Source organism: Bos mutus, chromosome 17 (genome assembly GCF_027580195.1).
Source record: "Bos mutus isolate GX-2022 chromosome 17, NWIPB_WYAK_1.1, whole genome shotgun sequence".
In the NCBI taxonomy this organism is placed as follows: Eukaryota; Metazoa; Chordata; class Mammalia; order Artiodactyla; family Bovidae; genus Bos; species Bos mutus.
In genome coordinates, this window is record NC_091633.1 from 56457440 (window position 1) to 56481893 (window position 24454).

General features: G+C 41.6%; 1 protein-coding gene across 4 annotated transcripts in view; it reads left to right on the forward strand.

Annotated features, from left to right (window-relative positions):
• Positions 1 to 810: 810 nt before the first annotated feature.
• Positions 811 to 24454, forward strand: part of IL15 (interleukin 15) — a 94640-nt gene continuing 70996 nt past the window's right edge. Inside the window, exon 1 of one of the 4 annotated variants that reach the window (XM_070386579.1) lies at positions 811 to 949. The gene's annotated coding sequence lies outside the window, so the exon portion shown is untranslated. Of the gene's footprint in view, positions 950 to 1008; positions 1458 to 24454 lie in introns of those variants that run through there. The other 3 variants (XM_070386580.1, XM_070386582.1, XM_070386578.1) reach the window with 3 other exon arrangements.

Sequence of the window (24454 nt, forward strand, 5' to 3'; positions counted from 1 at the left end):
AGCACCCTTCCCTTAGGGATTTTCAGTGATTCACAACGTGTGCAAGATTCTCCAAAGTGCCTCCAAAAAACTGAAACCTCTTCTGCAGGCTTTAAGGCATTAGAATACCTTAGCCTCAAGGAACTTGGTTCTTTCAGCAGTAACACCCTACAATAACAACATTTCACAAGGTCCTATTGTAATATGTCACACTGGACTATGCACTAGACTGGGAAAGTGGCCGGCAGACAGGCTCCCTTCAAGTTCATTCACCCTCCGTGCCAACTGCCTTGGACAAAGTAGTCGCCCAGATGTCTTCCTTCCATGGTTTCTTTAGTAGAACTTCAGCTTCCAGTCTACCTACGGGGAGGGTCAAGGTCTGAGGCGGCCGCCCATCCCGACCCAACACGTTTTCCCTCTCCTGCAGACGCCTTGGACCTGCGCCGCACCCAGGTCTCAGTCGCAGCTCAGACAGCCTCGCGTCCCATGGGCCCGTGGATGCGGCAGATGGACTTCGGGTCACCTTCTCGCTCCTTCCCTGCATGTGTCCCAAGAGGGAGGGATAGGCCAAGGCCACGGCCAGCGTCCCAGGAGGCGGGGCAGGAGCGCCTAGCCTGCCTTCCTCCCCCCTGCCCTCCAGGTTCTGCGCCCCTGGGCTTGGCACTGGAGGACACCTCCCAGGGGGCGTGGAGCCAAGACACCTGGGGCACCCGGCAAAGAGCTGCTGCCACCCACCCCTCCCCCAGCCTGCGCTGGGGGTGTTTATCTTGGCCGTTCCTCATCGCTCTCTTCTCTTTCACTTTTCTTTTCGTTGGGGGTTGGGACTCCTTGGGTTCCAGGCGCCCAGGGAAACCCCAGCTGATTTGTTTGTGGCCGCAGAGGCCCGACGCCCGGGAGGGGAGCCGGGTGACCGCGCCCGCCCCGCTGCACTGCCTGCCGCCCCTGACCCTGCAGCCCGGAGTCGATGGAGGTACAGAGCTTGGCTTCTCCGCCTCGGGAGGGGAGGTGCTGGTGGCTGGAAAGGGCAAGGGAATTTTCCCCGAAAGCCTTCGTCTCGGTCCCCTCCCAGCACTGGCCGGACCCACCCGTCTCCCCGCCGACTAGCTGCCAGCCGGGCCGCCCCGCCCTCTTACGGGGGAAACACTTGACCGCGACTTCGGTTTTCGGTGGCGCTAGGCGCAGAGGTTTTTCCCCTTCTGACCCTTTATTCCTGTCGCGGGCTCTCCACGCCATCCTCCGCTTCCAGCCGAGCACAGACTGCTAGTCCACTTGCGGCTCCCGCGCGGGTCCCCCGTGGCCCCGCGGTGCGCTCCGCTCTTTCTGCGTCGCGGGGTGCTGTGCGCTCCACATACTCCGCGCCGGGAGGCGGAGAGCAAGGGAAGCGCGCCCGGCCGAGCTGCGGGGTTCGGAGAAAGGGAAGTCCTACCGCACAGAGCACTGAGTTCTGCACCTCATCCAGCTCAGAAAGTTCAAGTAAGGTACTGCAGTTCCCCGCTTCTTCCCTCCCTCCTCCCAAACCTCCCACCGACCGTTGCCAACTCGCCAACCGGTGCCAACTCCTGTGTGAACTTGCACGTCTGACTCTGTGTTTGTCAGTCAAATTGCCCTCCTCTTTTTTGATCAGGACACTTATCTGCCTTGGAAGAGGAATTTATAGAATGGCTACCTTTTGACAGTCAGGCCTGGCTTTATATTATTTCCGGAAAATCCGTGCTAGAAACTTCAAAGAAATGCAGGAGACTTGTACTGCTGTGAACTGCTTATTCAAAGGGGCTTTAAATGAAAATGCAGTTAATTTTTCCAAGTGTTGTTGAGATGTTGCAAGCATATACAATGTATTTGAATGTAGCTTATAATGTATTGAATTTAACTTGATTTTCTATGCGTTTAAAAGTTTCTTAACGTCGAAGTATACGTAAAGCAGGGTTAATTTTTAAATGATGCTTAAAATAGGTTCTTAAATAGGGTGAATCAGAAGTTTCAAAACTGGAAGTAAAGTGGTTGTCACTAGCGATTCCCATTATGTTTTTAAAAACTACCGTCTGATGTTATGACACTGGTGATGGCATCTCCTTGTAACTGATAGGCATTCTCATTTTGTCAGTGTGTTTAAAGGGGCTTAGTTGACTTGACTGAATAAACAGATGAGATCTAGGTGGTTACAGCATCCTACTCTGCAGAGGTGGATGTTCTATGATAATGCATCAAGGTACAAGATACATTAAACTCCTGTCATTTTATTGGAAAGCAGTGCAGAGGGCATGATAGCTAAAGAGGGAGCAGGTACAAAGAGAGAAACATAAAGATATAGAAAGGAAAGGACTGATGACAAAGCAGTAGCCATTTTAGAGTTAAAAAAGTGTGAAAAAAATTAAAATTTTGCTTAATAAAGTTAAGAAGTCTAGAAGACTGTGAAGGTTTGTTCTGGTAGGCAGAAAAGGCACATCCTTGTATTTCTTCCTCGGTTTTCTCCTCTCAGAGTTTTGATCATACTCAGAATGGCCTTTCCAGCAGGATTGTCTGCTCTAGGACAGGGTGACAGAGGGGTTAGGTTGGGTGCTGGCCTGGACTTCTGGTAGGCAGAATGTTCACCGTTCTCTGCTGATTTGGAATGGAAACTCCAGAACCTGATTTAAAGCTACAGTTTCTGGAATTAGGAATTTTCCTACAGCTTACTAGGTGGGTTTAAGAAAAACAATTTGATGCTTTTTGTTTTAATCCATGAAATTAATATGTAAATGTCAACAGCTGTATCTCAGGACATAATGTTTGTCAGTGAAATACATGTTTATAAATTTCTTTGGAGGAAGGGGGAAAGCAGTGGTCTAAAGTTTGATAATTGAAAAATTTAAATCCTAGAAGGGTCTCCATCTCAGGTTTTATCAAACCTGGACTTCGGGAAGGCTGTGAATAAAGGGACTTTTTCTGAGGAAAATAGCCATAACTCTAATGATCTTTTTAAATGGATCTTGAACACAAAACAGTTTGAAAAACATTAAAAACTTACAAAACTGCCCTTTCTTCCTGTCTCCCATTGAGTATACTAAGTTCTATTCATTATGTAACAGTTCCTTTGCAGGTTAGTTAGTGATAGTGAAGAGAGTGATAATGCAGAGAGTCCTATTTCAGGTCCACAACTTGAACTATCGGAAATAATATGAATCATAGCTAACACTTGATGACTTCTTATTATGTCCCAGACATTGTTCTAAATATGTGTGTAGTTTTTTTTTTAAATATCATAATAAACTTTTGTGGTAGTAGGGACTGTATTTTATAACTGGAGAAATTGAACCATAGAGTAATTAAATAACTTTCCCAAAGTCACAGAGTGAGAAAGTGGTCGAGATTTAAGAACACCAGTATTTATGAAGGCTATTATTTCCATAGAAATATTTCTCACAATTTGATAGTGACAGCCATAATTTCATTGCAAGGTAGTGTGAGATAATGATGGAACACTGGTTTTATAGTAACACTTATATGGTACTTTCATTCTAACATTATTAATTATATATTTAAAGATTACATTTAGGAGCAAATAGTAGTCACATCACATGGATGTCTATATGAGTTTGTTCCTTGAAGAAAATCTTTTTATGGTTCCTGAATGAAAACATTTGTCCATTTCACCTAGTTTTTGCTGATAGAGCTTGACAAATGGTAGGCAAATGTGGATTGATGTATGTCTGTATCTTGCATTCATCCAAGTGAAAGGCTGGGATTGAGGGAGTCTTCAGAAGACACATAACACAGGGGAGGTGGGTGTGGTCAACTGTATGGGAAGTCTCCTTTTCAGAAGATATTTATGGTCTGAGGGTTGGCAAGAAGCCAGCTTCTTTCTTTAGCTCAATATTAGCTCTTATATTTCTTGATCCAGTGATTACAGATTATTGTGTGAGACTATTGAGTTGAACATTGTTTATATGCTGGCTGGTATCCTATTTTATGGATTGGGTAGAAACATCCCATAGGAAAGTTGAGAGAACATTTGTGAGTTTTGCTAGTAGTATTTACTCCTAGTTAATGGTGAATTTTATTAAAATAACTGCAGTCAACTTTGTATGTGTTACTATTTACTAACTTGCTGCATGTTGGGGAATGTTACCCTTTTTTTAAGTTATTCAGTATTAGAATCAGAAATAGGAAATAAAATGCTCTGACCTCAGCTCAATCCAATGGTAGTATTTGTACATATTCTGTATCTGGAGGTAGAGTATGTATACACATATATTTTCCAGTGTTTTACCCCACTGAAAATCTAATGGTGCACGGCAGGTCATTTTTTGGAAGAGCAGAGAACTGTATATGGACCACATGAAAATGAATTAAAAAAAGTCAGAATGCCGATTAGGTGGCCATGTTCTAAGTCGTGTCTTTTCCAAATGCTGAAGGAGAGTGACAGAAAGTGTTTGGTTAAGTAAAGGAACTGAAACTGAAAATGATCCCAGAAGAGGAAAATATGATGACTGTAAGGTTGGGGGTGGGGATTCTAATGATCTTTGTGACATACCAGCCCAGTGACATAGGCAATGAAACCTGCACCACTGAAGTCTCCTTACCGGCTCTTCTGCTCATATGCCTTCTGACACAACTTTGGGAGAGGAAGTACATTGGCCCTTGAATGACAGCAGTTTAAACTGTGAGATCTACTTATATGAGACTTTTTTGGACAGTAAATACCACAGTGCTAGGGTATCCATGGCTGGTTGACTCTGTGAAGCAGAACTATGGACACCAAGGAACCGCGGTACCCAGGGCTTGCTGTAGGTTACAGCAGACTCTCCATAGAGCGGAGTGTTGGAGCCCCAACCCTGCATTATTCAAGCGTCATCTGTATCATTTGCACACTTTTAGCACTGACTGCTAACATTTTCAAATTATTTTCTAATTGAACATTTTAGTTAGATATTTAGCCATATATTTTTCCAACTTGTTTGCTCTCCTTACCCCTCCGCGAGCTTCCCAGATGGCACAGTGGTAAAGAATTCGCCTGCCAATGCAGGAGACATAGTTTCCATGGAAAACTGCATGGACAGAGGAGCCTTGCACCCTACAATTCATGGAGCTGCAGAGTCAGATGCAATTAAGCACACACAGAAATACACCTCAGCACCAAAAAGAAGCATATACTTCGAGATTTCATTTTAAAATAAATATTAATATTTATATTGTGAAAATTATTATTTATGTTATTTTAAGCATAGTTATTAGTACACAACTAACCAAAATAACCCATTCACTTTTGATAAGTAATTATTGCTGCTGCTGCTGCCGCTAAGTCGCTTCAGTCGTGTCCTACCCCCTGCAACCCATAGACGGCAGCCCACCAGGCTCCGCCGTCCCTGGGATTCTCCAGTCAAGAACACTGGAGTGGGTTGCCATGTCCTTCTCCAACGCATGAAAGTGAAAAATGAAAGTGAAGGCGCTTAGTCGTGTCCAACTCTTAGCGACCCCATGGACTGCAGCCCTCCAGGCTCCACTGCTTTGACTTAAAAAAGTGTCTCTAATAGCAGTTTTCCCCCTTTCCCCTATGTTTGACACCCTGGACAGGCAAGGCACGAAGTAGGATTCTGAGTGGGGGCGAGGTCCACCTTTCTTTTGTAAAATGGGAAAAGCATCGTTATGAAAGAGGAAGAGGGAAAAGAGAACTTGCTAGAAATCTGCTTGCTTCAGGGTCATTTCAGGCATACCATTCATAAAAAGGGGCTCCTATGGAAGTAGTGGATCTGGAAATTCATTTCTTTAGAACTCTCTGTGGTCGTTCAGACCTTGGAAAGTCATGGAGGTTCCCTGACGAGCTCTGATCTAGTTCAGCCTTTTCCCCAACAGCCCCTTCCCATGGTTTCCGGACTGCCAGGGCTCACTGTGCTTCAAAGCAAGTGTGTGTGTGTGTCCACACACATGCGTGAGTGCGCCTTGTGGGGCAGACAATAAAAGAGGGAATCTGGCTGCAATAGAGTCTTCCCAATGATAGGACTGAAGAGTAAGTTCTAGTCAGGCTTAGACAGCCTTTGTAGCTTCATTTCCAGTCACCTCTTCTGTGCTCCAGACACACTTGCCATACATATGCCTCATCACTCCTTGTCAGCCAAGTGTCCTGCTCACAAAGCCCACCCTCTCTAACTTTGGCTGCCCCTTTCTACTGCCCAGGAAAAATTATTCTTTTCCTCCTATGAATGTATTTGGTGCTGTCTACATTCCTCTATGGGCTTCCCAGGTGGCACTGGTATAAAGAACCTGCCTGCCAGTGCAACAGACATGAGAGATGCAGATTTACTCCATGGGTCAGGAAGATCCCCTAAAGGAGGGCATGGCAACCTACTCCAGTGTTCTTGCCTGGAGAATTCCATGGAAAGCAGAGCCTGGCAGGCTACAGGCTATAGGGTCGCAAAGAGTTTAACATAATTGAAGCAACTTAGCAGGCACACGAACATTCCCCTGTAATAGCGTTTCTTTCTGTGAATTCATCTTATTATGTGTCTCTACACTTATATTCTGAGTAAAGACAGGACAGTGTGTCCCATGTCCCCAGCCAGGGGTTGGACACGTAGGTGACTTCTATTGACCTCAGTGATCACTGAACAGTTTAACAGCTGGGCAGAGGCATATGCAAAACAGGTAGGAAACAAGCAACTCAGCAAAACACTTTGCTGGAACATTATCATATAGGCAGTATTTTAGGAAAATTAGTGTAGGATAGGCTTTACTGAAGAAAAGAAAGAATTGGAGCTAAGGAAACCAGCCAGAAGTCCATTCAGGGATATGCTCTTGTTCCTATCATCTTCTCAAGGACCTGCCTGTGTCATTCTGCCTGCTAAGTCGCTTCAGTCACGTCCGACTCTTTGGGATCCTTTAGACTGTAGCTCGCCAGGTTCCTCTGTCTGTGGGATTCTCCAGACAAGAATGCTGGAGTGAGTTGCCATGTTCTCTCCATGGGGTCTTCCCAACCCAGATCTCCTGCATCTCCTGCATTGGCAGGCAGGTTCATTGTTACTAGTACCACCTGGGAAGCTGAGCTAATGCTAGCAATTCTTCTTTTTTTAAAATTTGTCATCAGTTTTTCTTCTGTCTCTAGTGAGTCTTTCCTTCACCATGCAGCTTTGCTATAATTTTTCCCATTAAAAAGGGAAACCAGAAAGACTCTCTTGATCTCATGTTTCTCTCCAGCTACCACCTGGTTTTTCTGTCCCCGTTTTATAGGAAAACCTTGATAGAACAACTCTGGTCCGTATCCAGTGTATCTTTCTCATCCTCTCTTGACCCAGTGAGATGGTCATCCCCACCATCCTGTGAAAAATGCACTTGTCAAAGGTACCAGGAACCCACGAGAAATCCAGTAACCAGAGCTTGGTCTGCTTCCTAGGTGCCACATTAGCAGAACCGGAAGGTTCTTTGTATGGCTTCCAGGGAATCCCCCCTCCTCATTGTCCTTTTTCCTCACCAGCATCAAATTTAGTCTCCTTTGCCACCTCACTTTCTTAACCTCTGAATATAGGCATCTGAGGGCTCAGTTCATGGCCTTTTCTCTGTCTATGCTCACTCCCTTGGTGATCTTAGTCTCTTGGCTTTCAATACCTTCCTAAATGATGACTCATCAGTGTATGTGTTAGTCATGACCCCTCTCTGAATTCCAGTTATACATAAAAGTCCCTTCACCACCCCCAATCAGATATCTAGTGCTCATTGGATTCTTGTGAAGTGAAAGTCACCCAGTTGTGTCCAACTATTTGGGACCCCATGGACTGTAGCCCGCCAGGCTCCTCTGTCCATGGGATTTCCCAGGCAAGAATACTGGAATAGGCTGCTGTGCCCTTCTCCAGGGGATCTTCCCCACCCAGGGATTGAACCCGAATCTCCTGCATTGCAGGCGGGTTCTTTGCTGTTTGAGCCACCAGATGGTAAAGACCTGGATTCCTGACTTTACCCCCAAAATTGCTACACCCATGACAAGTCCATTCTTGTAATTGCACAGATCACCAATCAACCTATTAACCATGGAGTATTCCTTTCTTCCCCTTCACACCCTGCCATTTATTCTGCTGAATCACTTAGCTGTGCCTTCAAAACAGATCCCACGTCTGCCGAGTCCAGGTCACTATTATCCTGTCTCGAGATACAGTGGCAAGAATGGGTCCCTCTTTTGCAACGCTTGTCCCTCCCTTCGGCCCCGCCAAAGTTTCAGTTATCTGTTTTTACTTACGTTTTTCTTATCTACAAACAGATGAAAACCACTGCAGTATGTCGTGGCTTAAAAAAGCAATATCATGTTATTTGTCATGATTCCGAGATTTGGGCTACATGCAGCTCCTCTAAGGCTGCCGGGAGTGACGCACCCAGGAAGATTTCCTCATCTTCCTGCCACACACCCAGGTGGATCTAGCACCTGGTGTCTACAGTCTAGCACTGGACTGGCTATGAAATTAAAGGCACCTCCTTTCTTTCTTCCTTTTCCATAAGAAATAGTTCTTATTAGCGGTTGAGCGTGCCATTTCTTTAGAGATTTTAGGGATCTAGAGACTTTCTCTGTCCTTCTTTTTGTTTAGCCGGTGGTGCTTTTATGGGGGGTACATTTTTCTTATAAACCTTGGAGGCTTCCCATTTGTCTATTAAGGATCGGTCCATTGGAAAAGACATACCCAGAAAACTCTTGAGACAGGCTGCAGCTGACCTTGACTGTGAGTCAGAATGCTGTAGGGCAAACCTTCAAGGTCTTAGGAAACTGCTTTTCCTCCTGGACAGGGTCTATGAGGTGCCACCTTAAATCTCTTCTAGGTCTTAATGAGACATCTTCCAGCCACATGCTTGATTTAATATTTAACCTCAGGGGACACTGTACTAATAGACCCTGGATTTGATCTTTGTCCTAAGACTGCTTCTTTGAGAATCTTGTGTTGCCTCGAGAGGCAAGAAGGACAGTAATTTTTGTTTTCCAACCTAACAAGTCCTAGTTTGAATGATTTCCTCTAAATACAAGTTGAACATTTTAGTTCCTCTTTCTCTTCCTGTAATTAATCCTAGGTCACAGAGTAAAGCCAATTATCACATTCAGAAATTTTCTTAGCCATGTCCACAAGTTTTTACTAGACACATTTTCTTTTGTTCATACTATTGCAGGCGGTTATGCAGCATGGAATCACCTTCTCTCCAGCCTCTAATAATGATTTCATCATACCCTTTTAGGCTCTAACAGTGAGTATCCTTGCTACATACTCCTCAGGTGTCTACTCCTCACCTGAGCTCATATCAATTTCAGTCAGTTATTAATTACTATGTATTTAACTACCCCCAAATTTAGTAGGGTAAGATAAGAATTATTTTATATGTTTGAAGCTCCAAGTGTAGAAATTTGGACAGGACCCCACGGCAATGGCTTGTCTCTATGTCAGAATGTCTGTGATCTCAGTTGTTATGACTCCAAAGGTCCAGGATTGTCTGAGATTGTACAAGAAATTGGGTCATGTGTGGGGCCTCGGTTCTGCCTGTTGCCTGGTTTCCTTTGTTCTTCTCCACTTCACTTTTTCTACGTGACTAGATTGGACTCATTCGCAACATAGTGGTCTCAGGGTTGTCAGACTCCTCACACAGTACCCAGCTTCTATAAAAGAGGAAGTGGAAACTGCCAAGGCTCAGAAAGCCTAGGTCTAAAATTCCCAGACTGTCCAGTTTGTCTCATTTTATCAGGAAAAGCAAGTCTGGAGGCCATCTTGATTCAAGAAGAGAGGACATAGACTCAGCCTCCTGCTGGGCTGTATGTTATGCTTGTTCCTAGAAGGAAGATGTTGCTTAGTGGCCACTGTCTTGGAGATCATCTGCCACACGTTGTGATCCTGTTAAAGCCTTGATCCGGTCATGTCACTCCTCTATTCAGAACTCTCCGTTGCCTTCTCATTTGACTTCAGTAAAAGCCAAATTCTATTGTAGTAGTCAGTAAGGCCCTCAGTGATTTGTCCCTCTGTTACCTCATCTCCTCCTCCTCTTTTAGCTCAAGGCTTTGGTAACTCTGACAACCTTTCTTTTTAAAAATCATGTATTTTCAATGGAAGGATAATTGCTTTACAACATTGTCTTGGTTTCTGCCATCTATCAACATGAATCAGCCATAAGTATGCATATGTCCCCTCCCTCTTGAACCTCATTCCCATCTCTCACCCCATCCCACCCCTCTAGTTTGTCACAGAGCCCCAGTTTGAGCTTCCTGAGTCTTACAGCAAGTATGGTAATGTGTATGTTTCCACGCTACGCTCTCCATTCATCCCACCCTCTCCTTCCCCTCCTGTGTCCACAAGTCCGTTTTCTATTGTGTCTCCATTGCTGCCTTGCAAATAGGTTCATCGGTCCCATCTTTCTAGATTCCATATATATGCATTGATATATGGTATTTGTTTCCATTCATTGTGTGTACTGCACTGTTCTTGTCTCCGGGTCTTTGAACTTGCTATTCTTCTGCCTAGAATGCTTCCTTTCAGGTGTGGCCCACTCCCTTACCTCATGCGGGGCTTGGCTCAAATACCCGCCTTGCTGGGAGGCTTTCCCTGACTGGTGTACTTCCTGTTGCATTTCCACGTACACTCTCTCTCAGCTCAAACATTTCTCCAGACACCCATAACTACCCGACATACCACCAGGTTTCTGCTACCTTATCCAAAACACTTAGGGTCAGATGTCTTTGGAATTCAGATTTTTTTCAGCTTTTGGAAAGGTAATTGTGATAGACTGAGTTGTGTCTCTCCCTCTCCCCACCAAATCCACATATAGAAGTTCAGCCTCCAGTGTGACGACATTTGGAGACAGTGCTTTCAGGAGTAATTCAGGGTAAGTGAGGTCAAAAGGGCGGGGCCCTAATGGACTAGAACTGCTGTCTTTATAAGATGAGGAAGAGACCCTAGGAGTCCACATGTACAGAGGAAAGGGTGTGTTCAGACCTAGTGAGAAGGGGGCTGCCTACAAGCCAGGAAGCAAGACCTCACCAGAAACCAACCATTCCGGCACCTTGATCTTGTACTTCCAGCCTCCAGAACTATGAGAAAATAAATTTCTGTTGTGTGACCCACCCCATCTATGGTATTCTGCAATGGCAATCCTAGAAGAACAGACTAATATAGTGACATAATGCCTTTGCTATATATCATGTGACAACTATGGTATATAGTAAGCTTATTCAGGAAAGCTACTCAAAAGTGAAACAGATACAGATCTAAGTAGTTTTATGCCAGCCCATGTTTTGTTAACCAACAAATTAAGCAAAACCTTCAGTTCTTAGAGTCTTTTCAATGTAAGATTTTCAGATAAGGGATGATGTTTTATTCAGTCATGTTTGTTAATTCCCACCTTTCCCCATTTGTACATGAGCTACAGGAGAGCATTTTTATTATTTTGTTCATTGGCATATCCCCATCATCTGTTAGTGCCTGGCAAATGGTTGTGCCTCATAAATATTTGCTGAATGAATGCCAAAGAATACGATATGTTCAAAGTAATGGGGAATAAAACAAGAGCTCTGTCAAGGAAGGTCTAATTTATTCATATGTTTTATTTGTTCATAGAATTTATTTGTAATAATTTTGAGTGCCTACTATGGGCCAGACACTCTTCGAAGCCCTTGACTGGCTTTGATTCAGTTGGAGGTTCAAAGTGCAGGGAGGATCCTGACGACTTTCAGATTTTAATCTTGGGAGTCAGGAAAAGTAAACCCTGTAGGAACCGATATGGATTGTGGCTAAAATGTGAGGGGAAGTCAGGGAAATGGATGAGTTTCATTTTGGAAACCTCAAGATTGAGGAAAAAGTGGAAAAGAAAGCCAAAAACGTCCGGTGACTCATTAGAAGTACTGCACTAAAGACTGGGTGGGCTATTAGTCCAAGAGATGTTGATTTATGAGTTCACTGTCAGGAATTACTGACTGAAGCCAATTGTGTGAGTATTTCTCCAGGAGGCAAATGTAAGTAGAGAAGACCAGAGGCCCATTACTGAGCTGGCCACTCCAGAAAAGGAAATGCTCAGAAAGGATTTTCAAGAAAGGGTTGGCCAATTTCCAGGTCTTCAAAAAAGAATGTTAGGCTTTTCACATCTTCTAACCCTTGCTTGCATATCATATCCACACTGTCTGCTTCTGTTGTGATGGATTCCATACCCCCATAGGCCTATTCTTACACACAAATCTTTTCTTTTTCTAATTGAAGTATAATTGACATGTAAATTCTATGAGTTTCAGGTGTCTGACATAATGATTTGACTTTTGTTTATATGGCAAAATGATCACCACCACCATAAGTTCAGTTAATGTCTGTCACCACAGAGAGTTATCATTTTTTCTTCTTATCATGAGAACTTTTAAGATTTATTTTCTTATCAACTTTCAGTTATGCACTATAATATTGTTACCCAGGGATTTCCCCAGTGGCTCAGTGATAAAGAATCTGCCTGCAGTGCAGGAGACACAGGAGACATGAGTTCTATCCCTGGGTAAGGAAGATCTCTTGGAGACGGACATGGCAAACCCACTCCAGTATTCCTGCCTGGAGAATGCCATGGACAGAGGAGCCTGGCGGGCTACAGTCTCATAGAGTTGCAAAAAGTTGGACACGATTGAAACAGACGAGCAGGGCACAATTGTCTTAGTCACCATTCTGCACATTACAACCCCGTGACTTATATTCTAACTAAAAATTTATGCCTTTTGACACCCTGCACACATTTTGTCTCTACCTCTGGAAACCACCCATGTGTTCTATGAGTTACTTCTTCTAATGTAGTTCTCTTGACAAAACCTCAAGTTTACCTGCTCTCTGTACATGGATTCTAAGTCGCCTCAGTCATGTCCAACTCTATGTGACTCTGTGAACTGCAGCTCGTCAGGCTCCTCTGTCTGTAAAATTCTCCAGGCAAGAATGGGTTGCTTCAGGGGATCTTCTGGATGCAGGGATTAAGCCTGAGTCTTTTATGTCTCCTACATTGGCTTACCTCCTCTCTAGCCAACTGGAAACATTGATCACATCCTGTTTTGTGCTCTCTCCACTGATGGATGCTTCTCTAAGTATCTGCAGTATTTTCTATATTGACTCATGTTCTTATTACCCATCTCCTCAGATAAATGATACCGGTGGTGCAAAGGATGACAAGAATCATGATGGAGTTGGAAGGGCTAAAGTTTGGAAAACACTGTGTCCTCATGTGCCAGGCACTTGCCTGGTACATGGTAAAACTTGAATAATGTTATTATTGTTGTCAGTAATCTTTCACATATTGCTGAGGGGTCAGGTAATAATACTAGGTTCTGAGAAAAGGAGTTTGACTGGAAATAAATCATGAGTGATCACATAGCTCTTAGAATGTCCCAGCACATGCTTTTATTGTCAGGATCAAGAAGGGAGATAGAATTTTCTGAGAGTCTAATTTGGGCCAAACTACAGATAGAATCTTTACGTTCATTTTTAGATAATACAGGTGAGCTTCTTAGATTAGTGTGATGGTTTTTAGAATTGACTGAAAAAAATAGGGTTGTTTAATATTTCTTTTTCCAGTTTTATTATCTGAGAGGATAATTTTAATCAATTACAAAGTAAATGCTTCACTAAGTGAAAGGAAGTAGAAGCAAGCCACACCCTATTTTCTAAATTCCTTCAAATAGAAATTCTTTGGTTTTCTTAATTCAACAATATTGGCTAAGTATTTTGGAAAAAAAATATTCAATAGTACAAAAAAGATGAGAAAGCTTTTGTAAAAATAGTAGTAGCATTAATACTTAATTTATTTGATGCTTCTTTCCCTGGGAGGCCAAGAGAACAAATGTGCAGTCATAGCAATACTATTTGTCACTTTAAAATTTGCAGTAATTCTAAATGTGACTTTTTTTAAATCTATATTTCATATTTTAAACTTTACTTCTAGAAATAAAGATTCTCGTTTTGTTTTGTGAAGGACCTCTAAAACTTCAGACATGTGGTTTTATGTTGGCATATTAGATTTAATATTGATATAGTTCTCTTCTATACTTTGACCTCTCAATTTAAGACACATTCCTCAGCCTCTGTAGTTCATAAAGCATTGGCTTGTAGGGATGGTTTTGAATCAGGTAGGATAACAACAGACCAGAAACTCTCCCAAACAATAGCAGATATTTATGATTTATTGAATACCTTCTCTGTGCTTGGGTGTCTATCAAGTGCTGTGAGAGATAAACACATGAACCAAACATGATGACTTTTAGGAACTTGTTATCTAGTGGAGCAATGAATATTTGTATATGAAGAGCCAAGTTACCCAGGACACACTGTCCATTCTCTGAACAATCCATATTTTCTTTCATTGCTAAATGCACAGACATGCACATCCCTCATTGAGAATACTTCAACCAACATCTCTTCCTCACCTCTTTGTCCTGACTCACTTACCTGGTCCAGGTGTCTCATTTTGATATTGTTTTCTCTGGGACTATTTCCCCTAAGACTCCAAGATTGGGTTAGGTATCTCCCATTCTTAATTTCATGTAATAAATATTTCAGAACAGTTGGCCTGCTCTATTTGTTGGGTGCCATAACCTCAGGATCAACCAACTGCAGATCGAAAATACTAAAAAAAAAAAAATTCTAGAAGGTTCCATAAAGCAACTTGAATTTTTGGCTCATTGGCAACTATTTACATAACATTCATATTTAGTTAGGTATTACAAGTAATTTATAGATGGTTCAAAGGAGAAGGAAATGGCAACCCACTCTGGTGTCCTGGCCTGGAGAATCCCATGGACAGAGGAGCCTGGTGGGCTGCAGGCCATGGGCTTGCCAAGAGTCAGGCACACCTGAGCAACTAACACACTTCGAAGTATACAAGAAGATGTGTATAGGTTATAGGCCAATATGCCATCACTTTATATAAGACTAGTATCCATGGGGTTCCTTGGACTAGTCCCTGGTGTATGCAGAAACAGGGCTGTGGTTAGCGTTTATTGTCAGCCACATGCGAAGCACTTCCACTTGTGTAACCCTCCCAAGCTCCTTAAGGTGTTTACATCTTCACCACTTTTCCGGTGATGCAACTGAAGCCGCAAGAATGTAGGTGACTGGGCCAGGCTCCACAGTGAGATGGAATTAGACTTTTAACCCAGATCTCTCTCCAGAGCATGCACTGTTCACCTAGTTGGTGCTGCCTCAGTGTAAAAACTAATATGAGATATAAAGATTAAATGGGAGGAGATAAAATTATCATTGTTTATAAATGAAAGTTCTGAATATTAACAAACTACTACAAGTAGTTGGCAAGTTCAGTAAGATTGCCAGGCAGAAGAACAATGGAAAATCAATAGCATTTTTCAACACTAAATAGAATGTTAGCTAACATAACAAACAATAATCACAGAGCAGACGGACTGAAAACCACAGGCACAGGAAACGAATCAATCTGATCACATGGACCACAGCCTGTCTAACTCAGTGAAACCATGAGCCATGATGTGTAGGGCCACCCAAGATAGACTGGTCATTGTGGAGAGTTCTGACAAAACGTGGTCCACTGGAAAAGGGAATGGCAAACCACCTCAGTATTCTTGCCTTGAGAACCCCATGAACCATATGAAAAGGCAAAAAAGATAGGACATTGAAAGATGAACTCGCCAGGTCTGTAGGTGCCCAATATGCTACTGCAGATCAGTGGAGAAATAACTCCAGAAAGAATAAAGAGATGGATCCAAAGCAAAAACAACACTCAGTTGTGGATGTGACTGGTGATGGAAGTAAAGTCCAATGCTGTAAAGAACAACATTGCATAGGAACCTGGAATGTTAGGTTCATGAAGCAAGGCACATTGGAAGTGGTCAAACAGGAGATGGCAAGAGTGAACATCAACATTTTAGGAAATCAGCGAACTAAAATGGACTGGAATGGGTGAATTTAACTCAGATGACCATTATATCTACTACTGTGGGCAAGAATCCCTTAGAAGAAATGGAGTAGCCATCATAGTCAACAAAAGTCTGAAATGCAGTACTTGATGCAATCTCAAAAATGACAGATTGATCTCTGTTCATTTCCAAGGCAAACCATTCAATATCACAGTAATCCAAGTCTATGCCCCAACCAGTAATGCTGAAGAAGCTGAAGTTGAATGGCTCTATGAAGACCTACAAGATATTCTAGAACTAACACCAAAAAAAGGTGTCCTTTTCATTTTAGGGGACTGGAATGCAAAAGGAGGAAATCAAGAAATACCTGGCATAACAGGCAAATTTGGCCTTGGAGTACAGAATGAAGCAGGACAAAGGCTAATAGAGTTTTGCCAAGAGAATGCACTAGTCATAGCAAACACACTTTTCCAACAAAACAAGAGAAGACTCAACACATGGGCATCACCAGATGGTCAATACCAAAATTGGATTGATTATATTCTTTGCAGCCAAAGATGGAGAAGCTCTATACAGTCAGCAAAAACAAGATTGGGAGCTGACTGTGGCTCAGATCATGAACTCCTTATTGCTAAATTCAGACTTAAATTGAAGAAAGTAGGTAAAACCACTTGACCATACAGATATGACCTAAATAAGTCCCTTACGATTATAAGTGGAAGTGAGAAATAGATTCAAGGGATTAGATATGAGAGACGGAGTGCCTGAACAACTATGGGGGGAGGTTCATGACATTGTACAGGAGGCAGGGATCAAGACCATCCCCAAGAAAAAGAAATGCAAAAAGGCGAAATGGTTGTCTGAGGAGGCTTTACAAATAGCTATGAAAAGAAGAGAAGCAAAAGGCAAAGGAGAAAAGGAAAGATATACCCATTTGAATGCAGAGTTCAGTTCCAAAGAATAGCAAGGAGAAATAAGAAAGCCTTCCTCAGTGATCAATTCAATGCAAAGAAATAGAGGAAAACAATGGAATGGGAAAGTCTAGAGATCTCTTCAAGAAAATTAGAGATACCAAGGGAACATTTCATGCAAAGGTGGCCACCATAAAGGATAGAAATGGTAGGGACCTAACAGAAGCAGAAGATACTAAGATGAGGTGGCAAGAATACACAGAACTGTACAAAAAAGATCTTCATGACCCAGATAATCACGATGGTGTAATCACGAACCTAGAACCAGACATCCTGGAGTGTGAAGTCAAGTGGGCCTTAGAAAGCATCTCTATGAACAAAGCTAGTGGAGGTGATGGAATTCCAGTTGAGCTCTTCCAAATCCTGAAAGATGATGCTGTGAAAGTGCTGCACTTAATATGCCAGCAAATTTGGAAAACTCAGCAGTGGCCACAGGACTGGAAAAGGTCAGTTTTCATTCCAATCCCAAAGAAAGGCAATGCCAAAGAATGCTCAAACTACCACACAATTGCACTCGTCTCACACCCTAGCAAAGTAATGCTCAAAATTCTCCAAGCCAGACTTCAACAGTATGTAAACTGTGAACTTCCAGATGTTCAAGCTGTATTTAGAAAAAGCAGAGGAACCAGAGATGAAATTGCCAACATCTGTTGGATCATGGAAAAAGCAAGAGAGTTCTAGAAAAACATCTACTTCTGCTTTATTGACTATCCAAAAGCCTTTGACTGTGTGGATCACAACAAACTGTGAAAAATTCTGAAGGAGATAGAAATACCTGCCCACCTTACCTGCCTCCTGAGAAATCTGTATGCAGGTCAGGAAGCACCAGTTAGAATTGGACATGGAACAACAGATTGGTTCCAAATCTTGAAAGAGTATGTTAAGGCTATATATTGTCACCCTGCTTATTTAACTTATCTCCAGAGTACATCATGAGAAATGCTGGGCTGGGTGAAGCACAAGCTGGAATCAAGATTGCCGGGAGAAATATCAATAACCTCAGATATGCAGATGACACCACTCTTATGGCAGAAAGTGAAGAATTAAAAGAGTCTCGAAAGTGAAAGAGGAGAGTGAAAAAGCTGGCTTAAGGCTCAACATTCAGAAAACTAAGGTCATGTCATCTGGTCCCATCCCTTCCTGGCAGCTAGATGGGGAAACAGTGGAAACAATGACAGACTTATTTTGGGCTCCAGAATCACCACAGAAGGTGACTGCAGCCATGAAATTAAAAGACTCTTGCTCCTCGGAAGAAAAACTATGACCAACCTAGCCAGCATATTAAAAGCAGAGACATTACTTTGCCCACAAAGGTCCATCTAGTCAAAGCTATTGTTTTTCCAGTGGTCATATATGTATATGAGAGTTGGACTATAAAGAAAGCTGAGTGCTGAAGCATTGACGCTTTTGAACTGTGATGTTGAACTCTTGCAAGGAGATCCAACCAGTCCATCCTAAAGGTAATCGGTCCTGAATATTCATTGGAAGGACTGATGCTGAAGCTGAAACTCCAATACTTTGGCCACCTGATGCAAAGAACTGACTCATTGGTAAAGACCCTGATACGGGGAAACATTGAAGGCGGGAGGAGAAGGGGGACAGGATGAGATGGTTGGATGGCATCACTGACTCAATGGACTAGAGTTTGAGTAAACTCCGGGAGTTGGTGACAGACAGGGAGGCCTGTCTCCAACTCACAAAGAGTTGGACATGATTGAGTGACTGAACTGAACTGAACTGAAATAAGCTATACAGTAGGTTCTCATTAGTTATCTATTTTATCTTAAATAGAGCTTGATAATATTCGATGGGGTCATCCAAATAAATACATGAATGGATTAATGATATCCACTAAAAAATCTCTAGTAAACATCACACATATAGAACTTTAAAAAGCATTTTCTTTACTTTTTAGAGATTTCAATGCAACTATTTTAATCAGCAACTGAAGACCAAAATAATAGTAACAACGCATTTTCATGGAGTACTCACTATGTGCTAAGTAGTATTTTAAGTGCTTTCTATGTTTTGCTTATTTAAATATTAATAGACTCTTAAGGGGCTTCCCAGGTGGTGCTCGTGGTAAAGAACCCACCTGCCAATGCAGGAGACATAAAAGATACAGGCTTGATCCCTGGGTCGGGAAGATCCCCTGGAAAAGGACATGGCAACCAACTTGAGTCTTCTCTCCTGGGGAGTCCCAAGGACAGAGGAGCCTGGAGGGCTATACCGTCTGAGTCGGACACAGCTGAGACACTTTGGATGCACACACACACAGACTCTTCTTTACTTATCTTTGTTTCCTCTATCTTCTTGCTTCCTCCCAAAATTATTTCACAAATGATAAATGAAGGGTGAATTTTTCAGAGGTCTCATATGCCTGTGGATATAGTCATTTTGTCTGCACATTTAAATAACGGTTTCCCTGGATATTTGATTTTAGGTGCAAGGCTATTTTTCTTCAACAGTGTGGGGACTCTATTATCTTCTTGCATCTGGTGTTTCTTTCAAGAAGCCTGATGTCTGTCTGACTTCTGTCTGCTTTCGCTGTAATGAATATTTCCAAGGAGAACCTTGGCCTGAATATTCTTGAATGCACTAAAATATTCCTGACTCTGAGTTTTTAATTTAACTTCTTTGCTACTCTATTATCGTCTTTATTTTGAGGTCTTATATTTGCAATTTTAGCAACATCTTGATTATTGTATTCTCATTTCTGTCCTTTTTTTTGGTTTGCAGACCACAAGTGGACAGAAGTTGAAATTTCTGCTTTCATCTTCCATGTCATTTGACTCTTCCTTCCTTTTCCTTGTGTAATTGTTAGCCCCAAATGCCTCTGAGGACAATGCCTGATGTAACTGTGTAGCTCATTCTTCCAGTCTACCGTGGTTTTCATCCTGCATTCAAGCTATTTGGCTAATTCCTTACTTTATCACTTACTTTAAAAATATTTATTATACCCATTTATTTCTTCACAATTTCTTCCTCTTGACTCATGTTTCCAAAATCCTTCTTACTGCTCCAGTATTTATTATTTTAAAAAATTGTTGCAGTATAGTTGATTTATAATGTTGTGTTAGTTTCAGCTGTACAGCCAAATGAATCAGTTATACATATATACATATATTCAATCTTTTTATATTATTTTCCCATTTGGGTCATTATAGAGTATTACCTAGAGTTCCTTGTACAAAACAGTAGGTTCTAATAGTTATTTATTTTATCTATAGTAGTGTGTACAAAGCAACTATACCCCAATTAAAAAAAAAAGATGCATTCTGGGGGCAGGTGAGGGATAAATTGGGAGATTGAGATTGACAGGTACACGCTGCATGGTGCTTATTATTTTTTAAAATTCTTGTTTAAATTCTTAGTTCTTCCACTAGGCTTTCCCCATCTGGCATACATTTTTCTTTTCTTTTTTTTTTGGCATACATTTTTCCAGTTTTTGTCACTCTTTTATGGAATTCCTACTAATATTGTTCCATGCAAGATTATATTTCTTAAATTGATATCTTTGTTAGCTTAGTATTATCAGCTGAAAGACAAAGCCCTTGGCTCTTGATATGGTTCTCCAAATGCGTTGGGTGGGGCACCCTTCAGGTTGAAGATACTCTGTTGCCGTTGTTGCTCAGTTGCTAAGTTATGTCCAACTCTTTGCGACACCCTGGACTGCAGCATGCCAGGCTTCCCTGTCCTTCACTGTCTCCTGGAGTTTACTCAGTTTCATGCCCATTGAATCAGTGATGCTATCTAACCATCTCATCCTCTGCTGCCCCTTTCTCCTTTTGCCTTCAATCTTTCCTAGCATCAGGGTCTTTTCCAATGAGTTGTCTCTTTGCATCAGGTGGCAAAGGTATTGGAGCTTCAGCTTCAGTATCAGTCCTTCCAATGAATATTCAGGGTTGATTTCCTTTTGGATGAACTGGTTGGATCTCCTTGCTGCCCAAGGAACTCTCAAGAGTTATCTCCAGCACCACAGTTCAGAAGCATCAATTCTTCTGAAGACTTTTTACTGGATTTAACAATTCCATGGCTCTGTGCTCTTCCGATACCTTGTTTCCCAAGTATCCTTCGCAGTCTTTTGCTGTTGGTGCCCTGCTCTCTGGCAGTTATGATGGAAAGATCCGTGTTCTAATGATAAGAGCAACGTTCATAATGTTCTAATGATGAAAAGAATAGAAGGATGCTAATCTGCATGGAGTCCAGTAAGAGAAAAGATAGTGACCATCACCATTATTTACATAAGTCCAAAGAGAGAGGTTTTATTTCTACAAAGATGGATGTTTGTGATCCAAGCACATGGTTGTGATACTTTTAATGCTGTTTGCTTAGAAGGCTATGTCCTATAGCTGAATGAAGATAATTTTCCATCCCGTAGCTATATTCTATAAAACTATATTCTATAAAACTTTTTAGTTTCCTTTGCTCACTGAAGTTAATAGTGCAGCCTCTGTTACTTAGGGATAGCTGTGGTGCAAGAAGCAGCCTCCTACATTTACCTTTTTATAATCCTCTGTGATAACAAACAAAAAAGCTCTAAAAAAAAAATCTAACATTTTAAACTACAAAAATGCAGCCATCTTGGGCATCTTGTACAAGTACACCCAGTAGAAAGGGTCAAACTCTTAAAGACTCTAACAAATATGTAATCCCATAGAAGGACCTGAGTATTTCAGTCCCATGGAGGCACACTGAATATTTGATGATGTCTATAGCTCCAGGAGTTGATGATGGACAGGGAAGCCTGGCATGCTGCAGTCCATGGGGTCACAAAGAGTTGGACACAACTGAACTGATAGCCTATTTTCTTGGAAGAAAAGCTGAGGAGCTTGGAAGAAGTAAAAAGCAGAGAAAAATGGAAAGCAAAGTTTAGAAAGAGTAAAGGAATAGCAGTCTATTCATAGTAGTAGTTTTAGTAGCTATTAAATAAGAATATTTAATGATCTCATGTCTGTGTCTCTAATAAAATCATCTGTAACATTTTCTAGAGTTCATATATAAGTATTAATAATACTTATTAATAAATAATACTTATTTATTGTACTTAATAAATAAAATATTTATTTTTCTCTTTCTGACTTACTTCACTCTGTATGATAGTCTCTAGGTCTGTCCACATCCCTGCAAATGATCCAGTTTTGTTCTTTTTCATGGCCGAGTAATATTCCATTGTATATATGTATCAAGGGGGAAAGGGGAGGGTAGGATGAATTGGGAGGTTGAGAATGATGTATATACACTACTTATACCATGTATAAGATAGATAACTAATAAGAACCTACTGTATAGCTCAGGAGACTCTACTCAATCCTTTGTGGTGACCTACATGGGCAGGAAATCCAAAAAAGAGAATATACATGTATATGTATGGCTGATTCGCTCTGTTTACAGTAGAAACTAATACAGCATTGTAAAGGAACTGTACTCCAATAAAAATTCATTCCAAAAAAGAACATTTAATGAGGCCAATGAAAGAAGAGGTAGAGAGTTAAAACTGCTTTAAGTCTCCTAACTGAGGGGCAGCCATTCTGTTGGCTGTTCCCAGATAAGGACACACAGCTCTAGTGGAGAAGAAGGAACCCACCAGTGCTGAAAAGGTCGGGAAGTTCCACCATCCAGTCCAGGGAAGAGAAGGCCAGCAGCCCCATGGACCACATGGAACTTAGGAATGTAAGCATGCTGCCAGTTAAATAAACGTAACTGATAGAAACATCCAGCCACCTAGTTTTGTAAGCACTACTGACTTGAGAAGTTGAATCTACTTGTCAGGAAGGAACCTACAAGCAATACCTTAGAAATAAGACCTTTGGGATCACTACACCAAATCTGTGGCCATGATGTTGATTCAGAGAGTCAATGCTTAGGATAAATCATTTGACCCATTTCATAAAAAGCCCAGTATTTGGAATGGGAAATATAAGAGGCCTAATCAGCAAGAAATATAAAACCATTGGAGAATGGTAACCAGCTCTTGTGAACTGGAAACGGTTGCCGAGGAATTATTGGGCTAAAGTACATATGTGGTTAATAAAAGATCAAGTTTGACTTAGATTTTTATTTTCTTAATTTTAAGTGTTGTTTATGAGGATTGCGGTGATTCTCCTTTCTGCTTCTGTTAGGGATTGGTGAGAAGCAAGAGAAATGTTTGAATCCAGTTATTTGCCAGCGGGAGACGTGCTGTATAATTAAGCTGTCGTTTTCACTGATAGGTTATTATCAGCAGGTAATAAGAAATGCGCATCAGTATAAATTGTCACACGGCATTTCATGCCACAACAGATGAGGTATGTCTTCCGCGGCAGCACCAAGCAATCATGTAGAGATTGGTGCCATTATGGCAGTTATAAATCACAACATACACTTTAATAGTTAAACAATTATCTGTAGTGGCAGTACTGGAAAATTGTTTAGTAATGATTGGCTGACTTTTATGATGAAGAATAATTTTGATATGGATCTTTTTCTATAAATACCTGAAGAAGGAAAAAGAACACTCATTTGAAACACGTACTTGAGAGCTTTTTGCTTTGGAGCTCATTTATCTTTAACTGCAAATATTTGAAGGATCAGAAAGTCGCCAAAATAGCTTTCTATATATAACTTTAGAGAGTTTAAAATTATTATGTATTTCATATTTTTATTCTAGGTAGATAGATACTGCATAATAGGACTAAGGATGCCCAAAATCAAGTCTATCTGATTTTCTCTTTGGAAAGCCATGAGTTAACAAGGGAATGTCTGGGCTTAAGGGATAAGAGGAAAATACTGCTTTGTTCTTGAAGGGCTAACGCTAAAGTCTTCTCTCCCATCTTTCTGTTTCCTTTTTCTTGATATTATTCCTTTGTTATTTTTCTTACTTATCTCTCTTCCCTCATCACAACTCTTATGTTCTTCAAAATTGAGCTCAGGGCTACCCACTATAAAAACTTCATTTGGACTGACCCAGCTTTCTTTTGTCCTTTAATTCTATTGTCTTAGACTTTGCTCTCCTCATGGAAAAGTTTAATAGACTTCTTTGTGAGAATTTTTTTTTTCAAGAAGTATTATTATTTTTTAAATAAATTTATTCATTTTGATTGGAGGCTAATTACAATGTTGTAGTGGCTTTGCCATACATCGACATGAATCAGCCACAGATCTACATGTGTTCCCCATCCTGAACCCCTCTCCTAGCTCCCTCCCTATCCCATCGCTCTGGGTCATCCCAGTGCACCAGCCCCGAGCACCCTGTCTCATGCATCGAACTTGGACTGGCGATCCGTTTCTTTGTGAGAATTTTAAAATCATATCAAGGGGTTTATGTGTTTCTAACTAGACCATTGCAGGCCAAAGTATCAAAATGTTTGTTCCCAGAATTTGGCCCCATGAAGAGCTTGCGCCAGAATGTAAATGCACCACACCACTAACACGTATTTAGTTCAACTGAATTTTTTTTTTTTTTAGCAAGACTTTTTTGAAGAAAGATTTAGTGCATGCTTCAGTTCAGTTCAGTTCAGTTCAGTAGCTCAGTCGTGTCTGACTCTTTGTGACCCTATGAATCACAGCACTCCAAGCCTCCCTGTCCATCACCGACTCCCGGAGTTCACATAGACTCAGATCCATCGAGTCGGTGATGCCATCCAGCCATCTCATCCTCTGTCGTCCCCTTCTTCTCCTGCCCCCAATC